The 22,153-nt window shown below is 37.3% G+C and overlaps 1 pseudogene; it reads left to right on the plus strand.

The window, feature by feature from the left end:
- Window positions 1-14,197: 14,197 nt before the first annotated feature.
- Window positions 14,198-21,246, plus strand: LOC110931215 (annotated as a pseudogene).
- The last annotated feature ends 907 nt before the right edge of the window (window positions 21,247-22,153 follow it).

Genomic DNA, 22,153 nt, shown 5'->3' on the forward strand with positions numbered 1-22,153 from the left:
GATGGTAGTTCCATAATTAGATTCAGATCCATATTAACACCTCAATTTAGGATTGTTCTGTTACGCCCTAATTCGTATTTGTCAAAAGTCGCAGCGGAAATTCGTGCCATAAAATTTCTTTCATTACAAACGTCTTGACTTACTTGAAAGTTCGTTTTAAAATGTATCTTTTACAAAGATAAAATATAAGTCATGTTTACTAATAGTACATACTTAATTATTCCCGTACAATCTATCTCGTGACTCGGTCTTCGATCTCTAATTCTTATGATAATCCGCCCGTTATCCGTATAACCTGCACTCACCACATACATTCATAACATTAGTACACATTATATAAACAAGATTCATTCGCGTACACTTCACATTTCGTCATCTTTCAAACTTTAAGCATTTCATATGCGTATCCATTTCCTGGTGAGGCTTCAATAATGTACCTGCATTACTTTTCATTCTCAAGGTGCACCATTAATAACGTTAGCCCTCAACGTGACTAAATTATGCATACATGCGTAATTACATACATACATACACATCTACATACGTACATATCTTCCCTACAATTTTACATACGTGTATACTCTCATACATGTCTTATTACATACATGCATATACTTCTACATACGTGCGTACCTTTCCTACATCTTTACATACATACATACGCTCGTACATATCTTTATACATACATACATGCACATCTATATACGTACAAACCTTTCCTGCATCATTACATACATGCATACACTCGTACATATCTTTATACATACATACATGCACATCTATATACGTACAAACCTTTCCTACATCATTACATACATGCATACACTCGTACATATCTTTATACATACATACATGCACATCTATATACGTACAAACCTTTCCTACATCATTACATACATGCATACACTCGTACATATCTTTATACATACATACATACATACACATCTACATTTGTTCATACCCTTCCTACGTCATTACATACATGCATACCTTTATGTACACGTGCTAGATCACGCGTACCTCTTACATAATCATACATTATTTACATGGGTCTTAGACTTAGCTTTATAGCTCATAAACATCTAAGGAACCATCAAAATCATGTTTGGAAGGTCCGCCGTAGACCACGGATGACAAACCGAAGCCTACGATACATTAAATAACTTAAATAACAAGATTTCAGCTTTTGGAACTTGGGCAGGCCGTCGCCGACGCCCCTAGGGCCGTCGGCGACGGGCCTTGCATTTACCCGTAGCCCAAAAACCCGTAGACAGGAGATTAACCCGTCAGCACAAAAATTCACTTTCTGGAGCCCGTCGGCGACGCCCCCATACCCGTCGGCGACGCCCTCTAGAAACTGCAGTTTTCTGCAGTTCCGTTTCGTCGTCCGTACGCACTAAAACGCGCATAACTTTTGAACCGTTTACCCGTTTAACCTCCCGTTTCTTCCTACATGCTTGTAAATTCACATTCTATCATATCAACTTAAAATCCTACCTCCGGATTAAGGAATTTCTTAACTTACGTGCATTCGACATATTACCCTTTTCTAACTATTTGACCCGTTCGTGCATTTATCAACATAATCTGATTACTTAACCTCGACTCCTCATGAACCTTTTAATATCAACGTCATTTATCATAGAGGATTAAATTCTTGGATGTCTTACCTATTTTTAACATATTTTTGGTCAGAAGCTTACCTTGACCCGTTATGGGTATTTATGCATTAAGTAGTTTATGACATACAAAAACATACTCCACATTTTCATGCTTGACCAAAATATTATACTAATCGAATATCTTGATTCCAAACGACTTCTAAGGTCGTTTGCCCGATATACCTATCAAGGGCATTTTAGTCAATTATGCTATATCCTTAATAACAAAGGAATTTCTTGCATGAGTAACCAATCTCACTACTTAGCTACAATTTCTTAATCACACCTGCCTAGCTTGGATCAAACTAAGATCCGTTTAATACTTTACTGACATCATACAACTCATTCCTATTTGACCTCAATTATCACATATAATTAGATTGCATATAACATTACATAACAACTAAGAAGTGATTGCGGAGTCACTTACCTTAAGCGTTCGTGTTCAAGCTTGCTTCCTCACCTCCTCATGACCCGTTAGCGTTCCGTTCTTGAGTCCATGCTAATGTGATCCCTATCCTTTCATGTCATTACAATCACATTATGGTTAGCACAAATGCTCATTCATACTAACATTCATTTCCTTCCATTCATATATTACTTGCATTTTTATTAACCAAATACCACATACATAAGGCATAGACTAAAAGTTACCTTGTTCCACATTCACGCAACTCAATCATCATCGTACACGACGTGTAGATCATCTAGTACATAACACATTACTTCTCTACTATTATAATTGTGTCCGAAAGGCTAACCATGTTATTCATTCATTGTTGACTTTCAAAAAGTCAACTGTCTTGCTTACACACTTTCAACTTATGAACATGTATCCATCTTAATATGGTAGAGCATAGTATTAACATTATACGCATTTCATGATCGTATTATATGACATATTAAACTACATGATCACCTAATTATATACACATGTACATACATAATCCATTTCTTCCACACCAACGTTTTCATATCTTCACAACTAACACCTTAACTCATACTTAGCTAACCCAACATCATTTCAACATAGCCTCCGCATGAACTATATCTAAAACGCACTTCTCATGTTAGTTTACTATCAAATACATTATTATCATGTTCTATATATAATTACCTATTACTTGCATACAATTTCACACATCATTTCCATTTAGACATTTCATCAAACACTTGGTGTGCGTACAACTTTCTAAGCCTAATGTACAAGTATTTTATGCATAATATTACAAGTTCATATCAAGATCATCAAGTTCCACTAGAATCATAAAATTCTCATAATATACCCAAATTAACTAACAATTACTCATTACATACAACATCATACATGAATTTTACACAACAATTAAACATGTATGATTATCCATATCATCATCTTTACTACTACAAGTGGGTTTCATCCAAAATCATCAAATTACTTAGAATCTTGCATAGTTCATGTTCTATATGGTGATTCTAACACATGTACATGATCAATTTCGTACAATTTCATGGATTGTTCATAACCCACTTCATAGCAAGATCATTAAATCGTAAATTACAACTTACCACATGTTTAATAGGGCTAGATCATCAAGAAAACGTGTTCATGCATTAGTTTAGGCTGAAATCCTTCTTCAATTTGATGGTTTCTTGAGGGTTAGGGTTTACACCCCTCACTCCCTTCTCCTGATCGTTCTCACGCACACACACACCATGTGTGTGTGAGATTTTTGTTTTAATTGAATTCACTTTCAACTTTGGCAATCCTAGTCCCTCAAGTTCATTACCCATCATAGTTACCACAAGTTTCAATCCTTTACTTAATTTGCTAGGCATTTAACTAGGTTTACTAACCTAGTTATTATACCCCCTTTTGTTAAACATGATAACAAACTAGCAAATTAATAATTCGGTTTTGGGGCGTTACAAGTCTACCCCCCTTAAATGAGGTTTCGTCCCCGAAACCTTTCTCACTTCCATTTATACATACACCTATCATGTTTGACTTCTTCTTAACAAATCTATACTTCCCATGCTATACTTCCACGTAACCTTCTCATTTCCTTGACCGGTTAGTAATAGTTCATCGTCCCTATATATTCAAACCTATATTAATGCTTACTTATAAAGGCATTCATTACATCCTTTTATGTTTTAAATCCGTCCCACGGATTTAAACGTAACATCCATACCCTTCATTCCTTCTATGTTTGAATCCATCTAGCGGTTTCAAACATGTCATTCTTACCTTTTCTTTCTTACATGTGTTTAACAAAAACTTAAAGTTTTACCTACCTTTAGCAACAAGGTTTTAAGGTTAGTCATCTTAGTTGTCGAATCATAATTACTTCATTTTAGTTCTATTCATATAGGAGCTTTCTTCTTTCTTACACATTCAACTACCCAAGTAAATGGGGTTCGGCATAAACGCTCTCAATGAGAGTTAAGCATACACATTCGACTACCCAAATAATTGGGTTTCGGCATAAACACTCTCAACGAGAGTTAAGCATACACATTCCATTACCCAAATAACTGGGTTTGGCATAAACACTCTCAACGAGAGTTAAGCATACATATTCCACTACCCAAATAATTGGGTTTGGCATAAACACTCTCAACGAGAGTTAAGCATACATATTCCACTACCCAAATAATTGGGTTTTTCGCTTTTAATCATAACTTCTTCTTTCAATCCGTATAACGGATTAAGCTTCTAGCATTCATTAGAGCATTCAAAATCACCCGTTCAAAACGGTTGGTAGCTTATTCTTATTCGACTTGTTCGCTAGAACCGGTCGACTCACATAACTTTTCATAACCTTCGTTAGCATAACCAAATCCGCAATGGATTTGCTATTTCGCATTTGCTACAACATAGCGCCCACCTGCTACCCAGTTCTACCGGACATACCTGCAATAATTGCCACGGTCTCACGAACGTCATATGCTTCTTGCGTACTGGCCAGGTGCGCAATTCACACACTAGTTTCGTGCCTTCGTGTAATCATCGCCTTATGCCCGAGAAATGGGTTTCAGTTTCGTGCATATTTCTAAAACTCCCCCAAGACCACATCATTGTCTTTCGTTTAATAATTACTCTCCCAAGGAGACCCATTTCCCTTTCTTTTGACATCGGTACTCAAACATATTAGTAGTGTGTACCTGGGGTTAATTGCCTATTTGCACCTTTGCCCGCCTTAGCGTTCATCCTATCCTGCATTCACGGATCATCCTCTCCCAATTCTTAAGCTTACCTTGCACATAACATACTATTAGTTCCCTTCAAATACATAACCTAACACATACTTACATTTGCTTTTGCCTTTAGGTCTCGATCGAGTCTTGGATTGTACGGGTTCTTGGTCACGAGAGCACACCGGTTTGAGTTCAAGCATTTGCCTCCTTTTACTTGATTCTCTCAAACCAGGGCTCTGATACCAACTTGTTACGCCCTAATTCGTATTTGTCAAAAGTCGCAGCGGAAATTCGTGCCATAAAATTTCTTTCATTACAAACGTCTTGACTTACTTGAAAGTTCGTTTTAAAATGTATCTTTTACAAAGATAAAATATAAGTCATGTTTACTAATAGTACATACTTAATTATTCCCGTACAATCTATCTCGTGACTCGGTCTTCGATCTCTAATTCTTGTGATAATCCGCCCGTTATCCGTATAACCTGCACTCACCACATACATTCATAACATTAGTACACATTATATAAACAAGATTCATTCGCGTACACTTCACATTTCGTCATCTTTCAAACTTTAAGCATTTCATATGCGTATCCATTTCCTGGTGAGGCTTCAATAATGTACCTGCATTACTTTTCATTCTCAAGGTGCACCATTAATAACGTTAGCCCTCAACGTGACTAAATTATGCATACATGCGTAATTACATACATACATACACATCTACATACGTACATATCTTCCCTACAATTTTACATACGTGTATACTCTCATACATGTCTTATTACATACATGCATATACTTCTACATACGTGCGTACCTTTCCTACATCTTTACATACATACATACGCTCGTACATATCTTTATACATACATACATGCACATCTATATACGTACAAACCTTTCCTACATCATTACATACATGCATACACTCGTACATATCTTTATACATACATACATGCACATCTATATACGTACAAACCTTTCCTACATCATTACATACATGCATACACTCGTACATATCTTTATACATACATACATGCACATCTATATACGTACAAACCTTTCCTACATCATTACATACATGCATACACTCGTACATATCTTTATACATACATACATACATACACATCTACATTTGTTCATACCCTTCCTACGTCATTACATACATGCATACCTTTATGTACACGTGCTAGATCACGCGTACCTCTTACATAATCATACATTATTTACATGGGTCTTAGACTTAGCTTTATAGCTCATAAACATCTAAGGAACCATCAAAATCATGTTTGGAAGGTCCGCCGTAGACCACGGATGACAAACCGAAGCCTACGATACATTAAATAACTTAAATAACAAGATTTCAGCTTTTGGAACTTGGGCAGGCCGTCGCCGACGCCCCTAGGGCCGTCGGCGACGGGCCTTGCATTTACCCGTAGCCCAAAAACCCGTAGACAGGAGATTAACCCGTCAGCACAAAAATTCACTTTCTGGAGCCCGTCGGCGACGCCCCCATACCCGTCGGCGACGCCCTCTAGAAACTGCAGTTTTCTGCAGTTCCGTTTCGTCGTCCGTACGCACTAAAACGCGCATAACTTTTGAACCGTTTACCCGTTTAACCTCCCGTTTCTTCCTACATGCTTGTAAATTCACATTCTATCATATCAACTTAAAATCCTACCTCCGGATTAAGGAATTTCTTAACTTACGTGCATTCGACATATTACCCTTTTCTAACTATTTGACCCGTTCGTGCATTTATCAACATAATCTGATTACTTAACCTCGACTCCTCATGAACCTTTTAATATCAACGTCATTTATCATAGAGGATTAAATTCTTGGATGTCTTACCTATTTTTAACATATTTTTGGTCAGAAGCTTACCTTGACCCGTTATGGGTATTTATGCATTAAGTAGTTTATGACATACAAAAACATACTCCACATTTTCATGCTTGACCAAAATATTATACTAATCGAATATCTTGATTCCAAACGACTTCTAAGGTCGTTTGCCCGATATACCTATCAAGGGCATTTTAGTCAATTATGCTATATCCTTAATAACAAAGGAATTTCTTGCATGAGTAACCAATCTCACTACTTAGCTACAATTTCTTAATCACACCTGCCTAGCTTGGATCAAACTAAGATCCGTTTAATACTTTACTGACATCATACAACTCATTCCTATTTGACCTCAATTATCACATATAATTAGATTGCATATAACATTACATAACAACTAAGAAGTGATTGCGGAGTCACTTACCTTAAGCGTTCGTGTTCAAGCTTGCTTCCTCACCTCCTCATGACCCGTTAGCGTTCCGTTCTTGAGTCCATGCTAATGTGATCCCTATCCTTTCATGTCATTACAATCACATTATGGTTAGCACAAATGCTCATTCATACTAACATTCATTTCCTTCCATTCATATATTACTTGCATTTTTATTAACCAAATACCACATACATAAGGCATAGACTAAAAGTTACCTTGTTCCACATTCACGCAACTCAATCATCATCGTACACGACGTGTAGATCATCTAGTACATAACACATTACTTCTCTACTATTATAATTGTGTCCGAAAGGCTAACCATGTTATTCATTCATTGTTGACTTTCAAAAAGTCAACTGTCTTGCTTACACACTTTCAACTTATGAACATGTATCCATCTTAATATGGTAGAGCATAGTATTAACATTATACGCATTTCATGATCGTATTATATGACATATTAAACTACATGATCACCTAATTATATACACATGTACATACATAATCCATTTCTTCCACACCAACGTTTTCATATCTTCACAACTAACACCTTAACTCATACTTAGCTAACCCAACATCATTTCAACATAGCCTCCGCATGAACTATATCTAAAACGCACTTCTCATGTTAGTTTACTATCAAATACATTATTATCATGTTCTATATATAATTACCTATTACTTGCATACAATTTCACACATCATTTCCATTTAGACATTTCATCAAACACTTGGTGTGCGTACAACTTTCTAAGCCTAATGTACAAGTATTTTATGCATAATATTACAAGTTCATATCAAGATCATCAAGTTCCACTAGAATCATAAAATTCTCATAATATACCCAAATTAACTAACAATTACTCATTACATACAACATCATACATGAATTTTACACAACAATTAAACATGTATGATTATCCATATCATCATCTTTACTACTACAAGTGGGTTTCATCCAAAATCATCAAATTACTTAGAATCTTGCATAGTTCATGTTCTATATGGTGATTCTAACACATGTACATGATCAATTTCGTACAATTTCATGGATTGTTCATAACCCACTTCATAGCAAGATCATTAAATCGTAAATTACAACTTACCACATGTTTAATAGGGCTAGATCATCAAGAAAACGTGTTCATGCATTAGTTTAGGCTGAAATCCTTCTTCAATTTGATGGTTTCTTGAGGGTTAGGGTTTACACCCCTCACTCCCTTCTCCTGATCGTTCTCACGCACACACACACCATGTGTGTGTGAGATTTTTGTTTTAATTGAATTCACTTTCAACTTTGGCAATCCTAGTCCCTCAAGTTCATTACCCATCATAGTTACCACAAGTTTCAATCCTTTACTTAATTTGCTAGGCATTTAACTAGGTTTACTAACCTAGTTATTATACCCCCTTTTGTTAAACATGATAACAAACTAGCAAATTAATAATTCGGTTTTGGGGCGTTACAAGTCTACCCCCCTTAAATGAGGTTTCGTCCCCGAAACCTTTCTCACTTCCATTTATACATACACCTATCATGTTTGACTTCTTCTTAACAAATCTATACTTCCCATGCTATACTTCCACGTAACCTTCTCATTTCCTTGACCGGTTAGTAATAGTTCATCGTCCCTATATATTCAAACCTATATTAATGCTTACTTATAAAGGCATTCATTACATCCTTTTATGTTTTAAATCCGTCCCACGGATTTAAACGTAACATCCATACCCTTCATTCCTTCTATGTTTGAATCCATCTAGCGGTTTCAAACATGTCATTCTTACCTTTTCTTTCTTACATGTGTTTAACAAAAACTTAAAGTTTTACCTACCTTTAGCAACAAGGTTTTAAGGTTAGTCATCTTAGTTGTCGAATCATAATTACTTCATTTTAGTTCTATTCATATAGGAGCTTTCTTCTTTCTTACACATTCAACTACCCAAGTAAATGGGGTTCGGCATAAACGCTCTCAATGAGAGTTAAGCATACACATTCGACTACCCAAATAATTGGGTTTCGGCATAAACACTCTCAACGAGAGTTAAGCATACACATTCCATTACCCAAATAACTGGGTTTGGCATAAACACTCTCAACGAGAGTTAAGCATACATATTCCACTACCCAAATAATTGGGTTTGGCATAAACACTCTCAACGAGAGTTAAGCATACATATTCCACTACCCAAATAATTGGGTTTTTCGCTTTTAATCATAACTTCTTCTTTCAATCCGTATAACGGATTAAGCTTCTAGCATTCATTAGAGCATTCAAAATCACCCGTTCAAAACGGTTGGTAGCTTATTCTTATTCGACTTGTTCGCTAGAACCGGTCGACTCACATAACTTTTCATAACCTTCGTTAGCATAACCAAATCCGCAATGGATTTGCTATTTCGCATTTGCTACAACATAGCGCCCACCTGCTACCCAGTTCTACCGGACATACCTGCAATAATTGCCACGGTCTCACGAACGTCATATGCTTCTTGCGTACTGGCCAGGTGCGCAATTCACACACTAGTTTCGTGCCTTCGTGTAATCATCGCCTTATGCCCGAGAAATGGGTTTCAGTTTCGTGCATATTTCTAAAACTCCCCCAAGACCACATCATTGTCTTTCGTTTAATAATTACTCTCCCAAGGAGACCCATTTCCCTTTCTTTTGACATCGGTACTCAAACATATTAGTAGTGTGTACCTGGGGTTAATTGCCTATTTGCACCTTTGCCCGCCTTAGCGTTCATCCTATCCTGCATTCACGGATCATCCTCTCCCAATTCTTAAGCTTACCTTGCACATAACATACTATTAGTTCCCTTCAAATACATAACCTAACACATACTTACATTTGCTTTTGCCTTTAGGTCTCGATCGAGTCTTGGATTGTACGGGTTCTTGGTCACGAGAGCACACCGGTTTGAGTTCAAGCATTTGCCTCCTTTTACTTGATTCTCTCAAACCAGGGCTCTGATACCAACTTGTTACGCCCTAATTCGTATTTGTCAAAAGTCGCAGCGGAAATTCGTGCCATAAAATTTCTTTCATTACAAACGTCTTGACTTACTTGAAAGTTCGTTTTAAAATGTATCTTTTACAAAGATAAAATATAAGTCATGTTTACTAATAGTACATACTTAATTATTCCCGTACAATCTATCTCGTGACTCGGTCTTCGATCTCTAATTCTTGTGATAATCCGCCCGTTATCCGTATAACCTGCACTCACCACATACATTCATAACATTAGTACACATTATATAAACAAGATTCATTCGCGTACACTTCACATTTCGTCATCTTTCAAACTTTAAGCATTTCATATGCGTATCCATTTCCTGGTGAGGCTTCAATAATGTACCTGCATTACTTTTCATTCTCAAGGTGCACCATTAATAACGTTAGCCCTCAACGTGACTAAATTATGCATACATGCGTAATTACATACATACATACACATCTACATACGTACATATCTTCCCTACAATTTTACATACGTGTATACTCTCATACATGTCTTATTACATACATGCATATACTTCTACATACGTGCGTACCTTTCCTACATCTTTACATACATACATACGCTCGTACATATCTTTATACATACATACATGCACATCTATATACGTACAAACCTTTCCTACATCATTACATACATGCATACACTCGTACATATCTTTATACATACATACATGCACATCTATATACGTACAAACCTTTCCTACATCATTACATACATGCATACACTCGTACATATCTTTATACATACATACATGCACATCTATATACGTACAAACCTTTCCTACATCATTACATACATGCATACACTCGTACATATCTTTATACATACATACATACATACACATCTACATTTGTTCATACCCTTCCTACGTCATTACATACATGCATACCTTTATGTACACGTGCTAGATCACGCGTACCTCTTACATAATCATACATTATTTACATGGGTCTTAGACTTAGCTTTATAGCTCATAAACATCTAAGGAACCATCAAAATCATGTTTGGAAGGTCCGCCGTAGACCACGGATGACAAACCGAAGCCTACGATACATTAAATAACTTAAATAACAAGATTTCAGCTTTTGGAACTTGGGCAGGCCGTCGCCGACGCCCCTAGGGCCGTCGGCGACGGGCCTTGCATTTACCCGTAGCCCAAAAACCCGTAGACAGGAGATTAACCCGTCAGCACAAAAATTCACTTTCTGGAGCCCGTCGGCGACGCCCCCATACCCGTCGGCGACGCCCTCTAGAAACTGCAGTTTTCTGCAGTTCCGTTTCGTCGTCCGTACGCACTAAAACGCGCATAACTTTTGAACCGTTTACCCGTTTAACCTCCCGTTTCTTCCTACATGCTTGTAAATTCACATTCTATCATATCAACTTAAAATCCTACCTCCGGATTAAGGAATTTCTTAACTTACGTGCATTCGACATATTACCCTTTTCTAACTATTTGACCCGTTCGTGCATTTATCAACATAATCTGATTACTTAACCTCGACTCCTCATGAACCTTTTAATATCAACGTCATTTATCATAGAGGATTAAATTCTTGGATGTCTTACCTATTTTTAACATATTTTTGGTCAGAAGCTTACCTTGACCCGTTATGGGTATTTATGCATTAAGTAGTTTATGACATACAAAAACATACTCCACATTTTCATGCTTGACCAAAATATTATACTAATCGAATATCTTGATTCCAAACGACTTCTAAGGTCGTTTGCCCGATATACCTATCAAGGGCATTTTAGTCAATTATGCTATATCCTTAATAACAAAGGAATTTCTTGCATGAGTAACCAATCTCACTACTTAGCTACAATTTCTTAATCACACCTGCCTAGCTTGGATCAAACTAAGATCCGTTTAATACTTTATTGACATCATACAACTCATTCCTATTTGACCTCAATTATCACATATAATTAGATTGCATATAACATTACATAACAACTAAGAAGTGATTGCGGAGTCACTTACCTTAAGCGTTCGTGTTCAAGCTTGCTTCCTCACCTCCTCATGACCCGTTAGCGTTCCGTTCTTGAGTCCATGCTAATGTGATCCCTATCCTTTCATGTCATTACAATCACATTATGGTTAGCACAAATGCTCATTCATACTAACATTCATTTCCTTCCATTCATATATTACTTGCATTTTTATTAACCAAATACCACATACATAAGGCATAGACTAAAAGTTACCTTGTTCCACATTCACGCAACTCAATCATCATCGTACACGACGTGTAGATCATCTAGTACATAACACATTACTTCTCTACTATTATAATTGTGTCCGAAAGGCTAACCATGTTATTCATTCATTGTTGACTTTCAAAAAGTCAACTGTCTTGCTTACACACTTTCAACTTATGAACATGTATCCATCTTAATATGGTAGAGCATAGTATTAACATTATACGCATTTCATGATCGTATTATATGACATATTAAACTACATGATCACCTAATTATATACACATGTACATGCATAATCCATTTCTTCCACACCAACGTTTTCATATCTTCACAACTAACACCTTAACTCATACTTAGCTAACCCAACATCATTTCAACATAGCCTCCGCATGAACTATATCTAAAACGCACTTCTCATGTTAGTTTACTATCAAATACATTATTATCATGTTCTATATATAATTACCTATTACTTGCATACAATTTCACACATCATTTCCATTTAGACATTTCATCAAACACTTGGTGTGCGTACAACTTTCTAAGCCTAATGTACAAGTATTTTATGCATAATATTACAAGTTCATATCAAGATCATCAAGTTCCACTAGAATCATAAAATTCTCATAATATACCCAAATTAACTAACAATTACTCATTACATACAACATCATACATGAATTTTACACAACAATTAAACATGTATGATTATCCATATCATCATCTTTACTACTACAAGTGGGTTTCATCCAAAATCATCAAATTACTTAGAATCTTGCATAGTTCATGTTCTATATGGTGATTCTAACACATGTACATGATCAATTTCGTACAATTTCATGGATTGTTCATAACCCACTTCATAGCAAGATCATTAAATCGTAAATTACAACTTACCACATGTTTAATAGGGCTAGATCATCAAGAAAACGTGTTCATGCATTAGTTTAGGCTGAAATCCTTCTTCAATTTGATGGTTTCTTGAGGGTTAGGGTTTACACCCCTCACTCCCTTCTCCTGATCATTCTCACGCACACACACACCATGTGTGTGTGAGATTTTTGTTTTAATTAAATTCACTTTCAACTTTGGCAATCCTAGTCCCTCAAGTTCATTACCCATCATAGTTACCACAAGTTTCAATCCTTTACTTAATTTGCTAGGCATTTAACTAGGTTTACTAACCTAGTTATTATACCCCCTTTTGTTAAACATGATAACAAACTAGCAAATTAATAATTCGGTTTTGGGGCGTTACATGTTCCGTGTTAATTATTAAAAGAATCTTAATGGTAAAACCTAGTTTATATGTTGTTGCAAACATGACCAAGATGGTAAAACCTACACAAAAGATTCCAATTCTTGTTAACATCTGAAAGCATGTTAACATTTCTGACAAACCGTGATACGATAAAATCACATAGGTCATCTTTAATTTGGGATATTCCAGTTTCCCTTATTTATATAACCATCCCTTATGGATGAAGTGCCTACGGGCTATAATTAATGTCCGTTTGGACTAAAGACAGTAGTAGCCTACAACTCCCTGTCTAGAAAAAGGTAATGGACTTTGATTCAAACCTTAAATACCTTGATTCAATAAAAATCTTGGTTTATAAATTAAATTTGTCTGTATGACTAGGCTTTTTGTGCTATTATTAAATTATAATATAGGATTGTAATAAAGGTCCTGAATATATGAATAATTAACAAATTAACCCAAAATGGCTATTAAAACCATGGTTAATAATTCATAAAATACTGTAAAAGCTTCTAAATAAAACCTTGACCATTATTTTCTTATATGTAGCATTTAAAGCTACATGGCTGGGTCTGATGAGGTAAACAGTCATCCGGTAGAAAACCATGAAAACGCTAAGATACATGTGACCGGAGCAGAACTGCAAGCATTAGTAGATAATCTAGTGAATCTAGTGGGACTTGAAGTAGGACCCTATCCACTCCGCATTCCAAGCTTAAGACTCATTCTGAGGCTCACAACAAGCCACCCTCTAAGAAAGAAGAGCCAAAGAAAGATGATGATCGACACTCCTCAAACCAAAACAGTGTTCCGTCCAAAAGGATAGTATTTGATGACAAACCACGTGCTAAAGGTTGCACCTATAAGTACTTTGTTTCATGCAAACCCCGAGATTTCACTGGGAGAAAGGGGCAGTGGATTGCATGACATGGTTGGATGAGATGGACACTGTGGTAGATATTAGTGGATGTGCTGAAAGGGATATTGTAAAGTTTGTATCTCAGTCTTTCAAGGGTGAGGCCCTAGCCTAGTGGAGGTCGTTGATTCAAGCTACCGGGAAGATTCGCTGTACAATATGACATGGGATCAATTTGTCACTCTCATCAAGGAGAACTACTGCCCTCAGCATGAGGTTGAAAATATTGAATCTGATTTCCTGTCGTTGGTTATGAAGAACCTGGATTGCCAAGCTTACCTTACGCGTTTTAATACAATGTCAAGGTTGGTTCCTTATCTTGTGACCCCGGAACCCAAAAGAATAGCTCGTTTCATTGGGGGTTTAGCCCCAGAAATTAAGGCAAGCGTGAAGGCCTCTCGGCCAGCTACTTTTCGGTCTGTAGCAGATATATCATTGTCCCTTACATTGGACGCGGTTAGGCAGAGATCGCTGAGGAACTCGGATGCTGAGAAAAGAAAACGCGAGGATGACAACTCACGGCGGTCAGATAAGAAGCGTAAGGGAAACAATGACCATAAAAAGGGTTCAGGATCTAAGAAGGAGGGTCAGCAGAAGGGTGACAAGCCCAAGTGTAAAACCTGCAAGAAGCATCATTTCGGGAGGTGCAGGTATGAGTCAAAATCCCAGTCACAACCAAGAGCATGTGGGATTTGTAATTCAAGTGAACACAAGACTCTCGATTGCAAGAAGTTGAAAGACGCAACGTGCTACAGTTGCAACGAGAAGGGGCACATTAAGTCAAATTGCCCGAAGCTTGCAAAGAAGGCCGAAGAAGGGAAAAAGACCAATGCAAGGGTCTTCCAGATGAACGCTCAGGAGGCTATCCAGAACGACAATGTGATAACAGGTACCTTCCTAATAAATTTTGTCTATGCAAGACTACTTTTTGATTCAGGAGCTGATAAGTCATTCTTAGATAATAAGTTTTGTGAATTATTGAAATTGTCTGTCAAAACCTTAAGTGTGAAGTATGAGGTGGAATTAGCTGATGGAACCATAGAAACCGCATCAACCGTGTTAGATGGATGTTTCATATCCATTAGGAACCACTCTTTTCCTTTGTCCCTACTTCCCTTTAAGTTAGCGGGATTTGATATAGTGATAGGTATGGATTGGTTGTCGCATAACCAAGCCCAGATCGTCTGCAATAAGAAACAAGTGGTGATCAAGACTCCGTCTGGTGAGCCACATACCATTCAGGGAGATACCCAGTATGGACTGCCTGGGCAAGTGTCCATGCTCAAGGCATCTAGATGCTTGAAGAAGGGTTGTGTCATTTATATGGCACATGTGACTATTGATGAGCATAAACCCAAGATTGAAGATATTCCAGTCATTTCTGAATACCCTGAAGTCTTTCCTGAAGAACTACCTGGTTTGCCACCAGATAGGCAAGTAGAATTCAGAATTGACATCATCCCCGGAGCAGCACCTGTTGCGAGAGCGCCTTATAGGTTGGCACCAACAGAGATGAAGGAATTGAGGACGCAACTAGATGATTTGCTAGCTAAAGGTTTTATTAGACCTAGTTCGTCCCCTTGGGGAGCGCCAATCTTGTTTGTCAAGAAGAAGGATGGATCAATGCGCCTATGCATTGATTACCGTGAGCTTAACAAGGTCACTATTAAGAATAGGTATCCTTTGCCCAGGATCGACGATCTGTTCGATCAACTGCAAGGAGCAAGTTATTTCTCCAAGATCACTTGAGGTCAGGCTACCATCAGTTGAAGGTTAAAGATGAAGATGTACACAAGACTGCATTTAGGACTCGCTATGGTCATTACGAGTTCCTAGTGATGCCTTTTGGGCTCACAAATGCACCAGCCACATTCATGGATCTCATGAATCGCGTTTGCAAGCCCTATCTAGATAAATTTGTCATCGTCTTCATCAACGACATTCTCATCTACTCGAAGAGTCAAGTTAACCACGAGAAGCATCTCCATTGTATTCTGAAACTGCTTCATCAAGAAAAGCTCTATGCCAAATTTTCAAAGTGTGAATTTTGGCTTCGTGAAGTCCAATACCTTGGACATGTGGTTAGTGAGCGTGGTATCCAAGTAGATCCCGCTAGATAGAAGCTATTATGAATTGGCATGAGCCGAAGACGCCTATGGAGATTCGCAGTTTTCTAGGACTGGCAGGATACTACAGACGATTTATTGAAAACTTCTCAAGGATTGCAGCACCCCTGACTTTACTCACTCGCAAGAATAGCAAGTTTGAGTGGGGGCCTAAGCAGCAAGAATCCTTCGATATTTTGAAGCAAAAGTTGAGCAACGCTCCAGTGCTGACGTTTCCTGAAAGAATTGATGAGTTTGTAGTGTATTGTGATGCATCACACACCGGTGTGGGATGTGTGCTTATGCAAAAAGGCAAGGTTATTGCCTATGCTTCACGTCAGTTAAAGGTGCATGAGAAGAACTACACCACCCATGATTTAGAGTTGGGTGCCGTGGTATTTGCACTGAAACTGTGGAGGAATTACTTGTATGGAACCAAGTGCGTGATCTATTCGGATCACAAGAGCCTTCAACATTTGTTCAATCAGAAGGACTTGAACATGAGGCAGTGACGTTGGATGGAAACTTTGAATGATTATGATTGTGAAATAAGATACCATCCTGGCAAGGCAAATGTAGTCGCTGATGCCTTAAGTAGAAAGGAGAGAGTGAAGCCTATAAGAATCAATGCCAAGAGCATTGAGATAAAGAATAGTTTGAATGAAAGATTGTTAGCTGCACAAAAGGAAGCTGTGCTAGAAGCTAACTACCCTGATGAAAAGCTAGGAGTAACTGAAGAACAGTTATCCTATGGCAAGGACGGAATCCTAAGATTAAATGGACGTATATGGGTTCCAGTTTATGGAGGACTTCGGGATGTTATCCTCCAGGAAGCCCACAGTTCTAAATATTCTGTTCATCCTAGAGCTGATAAGATGTATCAGGATCTTAAGGCAAACTATTGGTGGATAGGCTTGAAGAAGTCTATAGATGCCTATGTAGCTAAATGTTTGACGTGCGCGCAAGTCAAAGCTGAACATCAGAAGCCGTCAGGTTTACTGCAACAACCTGAGATTCCCACTTGGAAATGGGAAATGGGAAATGGTGACAATGGATTTCATCACCAAGCTACCAAGGACAAAGAAAGGAAATGATGCTATATGGGTGATAGTAAATAGACTGACTAAGTCAGCACATTTCCTACCCATTAAGGAAACTTATAGCTCCGACATGCTAGCCCAATTGTATGTAGATAAGATTGTATCTCTGCATGGCGTACCAATGTCTATTATCTCTGATCGGGATACTAGATACACATCACACTTTTGTAAAAGTTTCAAACAATCTTTGGGCATACGCTTGAATTTCAGTACTGCTTACCATCCCCAGACGGACGGACAGAGTGGGCGTACCATTCAGACTTTGGAAGACATGCTTCGTACATGTGTAATTGATTTAGGTGGTAGTTGGGATAACCACCTGCCGTTGGTCGAGTTCTCCTATAACAATAGTTACCATACGAGCATTCAGGCTACGCCTATTTGTTGGGCAGAAGTAGGAGAAGCTCAACTAACAGGACCTGACCTAGTCTTTGAAACGACGGACAAGATTGTCCAGATTCGTGACTGCCTAAAAGCTGCCAGGGATAGGCAGAAAAGTTATGCTGATAAAAGGTGAAAACCTCTAAAGTTTGAGGTTGGTGATAAGGTCTTGCTTAAAGTATCACCCTGGAAAGGGGTAATGCGATTTGGTAAGAAAGGTAAGTTAAGCCCAAGGTATATAGGACCATTCGAGATCATCGAATGTGTAGGATCAGTGGCTTATAAGTTGAACTTACCTGAAGAGCTCAGTGGTATTTACAATGTATTCCACATCTGCAATCTGTAGAAATGTCTAGCAGATGAATCGCTAGTCATACCGCATACAGATGTGCACATAGATGAGAGCTTGAAATTTGTGGAAAAACCTTTGTCGATTGAGGATCGACAGGTAAAGAAGCTTCGAAGGAAGCATATGCCTATTGTAAAGGTTAAATGGGATGCCCGCAGAGGTCTCGAGTACACGTGGGAGGTAGAATCCGCAATGAAAGAAAATTACCCTCATTTATTTCAGTAAATCTCGAGGTCGAGATTTCTTTTAAGGGGGTGAGGATGTAACACCTCGAAAATTTGTGCCCAATAATGTATTCACACGTGTCATAAGCTTTAAACGTGTAAAAGATTACTTTAGAGGGACTAAAGTTGACAAATAGAGAAAGTATGTGAATATAAGGGTTCAAAGTGTCAACAATAGATAAATATAATTTACCATATCCCTACACGATGTTTATACCCTTAAACGAATAAATCATGGATCATACGAAGCTAAATATGAAAGAAAGTGAGAAATTACAAACTACAGGGGTTAAATGTGTCAACATGTTTAAAGTATACCTCTGAGTGACCATTTAGCAAACCCGAAGCTTTGTAATGGTAAATTATGCTCACTAGAAATTATGATAAAAATTTCATAAAGTTTCGTTATCATATGAGAAAGTTATGATGAAATTCGTTTACGAGGGGTTAAAAGTGTCAACGTTGAAATCTAAGGCCTTACAGGTGATCACAGGGTTAAACAAGGACTTAACGGAGTTTGGTTAAGTCTTAAGACCCTTAAAAGTAAGGTTAGAGGGACAAAAATGCAAGAAATAAACTTAAAACCACGCATACAAGGACCAAGGATAAAAAATGCAAATAACAAAACTTGTTTGGCCTGTTCTGGCAGCTCACACTACAAGAAAATGAAGCTAGGGTAACCCCTAAAAAATGTTGCATTACGCCTTGAAAAAGTTGCATTAGGCCTAATGCAACTTTTTATTGGGGGCTACATTAGAAGCAGTTACATTAGATCTAATGCAACTTTTTTAGGGCCTAATGCAACTTTTTTCTTTAGTGTTGCTTTTAGTATACAAATGCAACTTTTTTTTCTATGCAACTTTTATAACACTCAAATGCAACTTTTTTTTTATATTTTAGATACAAAATGTAACCTTTTTTTCACTCAAACGCAACTTTTTATACACGTAAATGCAACCTTTAATATGATTTAGTTACAAAAATGTAACCCTTTTTTAGAGCTAAAGTAACTATTATTTTCTTTTTATTAGAAAAATGCAACTTTTTTGCACTAAATGCAACTTTTTAAATCAAAATGCAACTTTGTACTATAAATTTTATTGCTATTATTCGATATACACTGAATCGCAATTACGCTAGAACAAATAATGACAAATATCATTGATAGAGAAGTAGTGTACTTTAACATACTTGTTCAAACTTAAATAACAATGTGGTCAACACAAAGTTTCAATACAATAATAAAAAGAAATAGAAACATTCTACTCGTCTCGATCTCCAACAGGCAGTCGTTTCATAACTTTCTGCATCATAGCTTCCAAGTTTTGTTGTTGGTTGTCAATGTCTTTTTGCATAGCTTCCAGCTTAGCCTTTTTTCTTTCATGATCCTCTTCAATCTCATTACGCATTTCCAGCAACTACTGGTTGCTTTAAATGATTCCATCAGCCCTTCCGGAATCATGTATGATGTGCAAGCACCATCTACCTTTTTCACTAATGTATTTGTAACGCCTCTACCACTGATATCATTTGTTTCTATATAATTTTTGTTATTTGCAATTGTCATATCTTCCATGTCTTCATACTCTGTCTTCTCATCTTGTAATTTGGAATGACATACAATTAATATATAGCATAACAAAAATATTAAAACAACAAACAAACATATACTTGAATCACTCAACAAAAGTACCTTGAGATCTCATAATATCCCCTTGATCTTCGTCAGTTTCCAAACAATCTAGTTTCATATTTAAACCATTAACATGTAAAAGCATAAATAAGTTATTTACCTACTGAGTCTGAAATAACCATAATAGGTAAAACTTAAATTGCTACCGCAGCCACCGCCGCCGCAGCCGAACATAACCAACTGGTATGTATTCGCCGCCGCCACACCACACCATACCCTACCCAATACCCTAACCCTAACCCACCACCATATTACCAGTATCCAACCGGAGCATAGTACCCACCACCACCACTTCCGGCGGTGCCGTTGCAACCACCACATGACCACCACCATCACCACCGTGTTGCCGTGGAAGCTGCCACATGGGTGGGTGGTGGGAGGTACCCTTGTGCTCCGGTGATGCACTTGCCTACACCTTATGTTGATCATCAAAAGGCTGTGACTATTTGGAATGATGTTAACCTTAAAAAAGAGACTTTAAAGATTGAAGCTGATGAAGAAAACCATGGAAAGTTTATTGTTTCTTTCACTTTTGATGTCACTGTTGCTTGCAGCATAACCCTCTATTTCTTTGCAAAAGGAGATAACTGTAACCTAACTTCCGTTAAAGAAGACTCGATTTCGCCAATATCCCTAAACTTCCAACAAGGTTTGGGCCAGAGGTTTCGACAAACACTAGGAACGGGAATCAATCTCTCAGCGTATGACGAATCAGAGCTATCAAAAAGGAATGACACGAGTGTATACCTACTAGCCATGAAAGCAGAAGCAACTCCAAGTTCACCAGAAGACGGGAAACAATATCCGAGTGTCACTAATTCCCAACCTCTTTTCGCTGCATGAGATATAGACAGTTAGAAATAGATTGATTACATTTTATCAATGTTTGATATGAAAGTTATTGTAACAGATATGTAAGTTACATTGCAATATTTATAGAATATACACATTAGTCTTTTAGATTTTTTGGTTTTTTTTCGAGCGAGTCACGAACAACGAGCTTTTTGAACACCCCTAATTGGTGTATCATGGGCAATTGGTATATCAAGGCCAGCTAAAGTACTTTAGCTGTCCAAAGCGATAACAGAACTAGGGGCCCTTTCCGAAAAAAAATACTTTGTTTTTGTCCTTCATGACCCATAAACTCTAAAAACCAAAACAAAACAATATGATTTGTCTCTATCGACATCAGTTACAATATAAGGAGAGATTGTAAACTAATTATTCTTTGAAGTATTATATTGGCTGCTGTGTAAACTCCTCTATTTCTCTTATTTTCTATATAAGTAACCTACATATAGTTGTTATAGGTAAATGGATTACACACATCAACAAGAACTGATATAGATATAAGGTGAAAACAAGACAAAAGAGGAACAACTTACTCGGGAGAACCTCATCTCAGAACTCTGCAACCAGTATAAAACTCATAATACATTTGAACTAGATCTGAAAATAAAATAACATAGGAGTGTTAAGTTGTTGAAAATTTACTTGTTTAAACTTATAAATAACTTTAGACCAGTTGTATTAACTACCTGAGCTTTTTTAAACCAAGACATAAATATGAAATAAACAAACGACCAATCCATTTAAATCTGCAAATACAAATCTCTTAAAAAATGGATGCTTATGTATATTGTTGTTTTGTTCGTGAATCACTAAATCATTGAGTTCCCACTTATAAAAATAAATCGACAGTCCTCTTTGAACCTTTTTTTGTTAAGCAAGAGTGCCATCCCTGCCAATC

The sequence above is a fragment of the Helianthus annuus genome, chromosome 3, assembly GCF_002127325.2.
Source record: "Helianthus annuus cultivar XRQ/B chromosome 3, HanXRQr2.0-SUNRISE, whole genome shotgun sequence".
Classification (NCBI taxonomy): domain Eukaryota; kingdom Viridiplantae; phylum Streptophyta; class Magnoliopsida; order Asterales; family Asteraceae; genus Helianthus; species Helianthus annuus.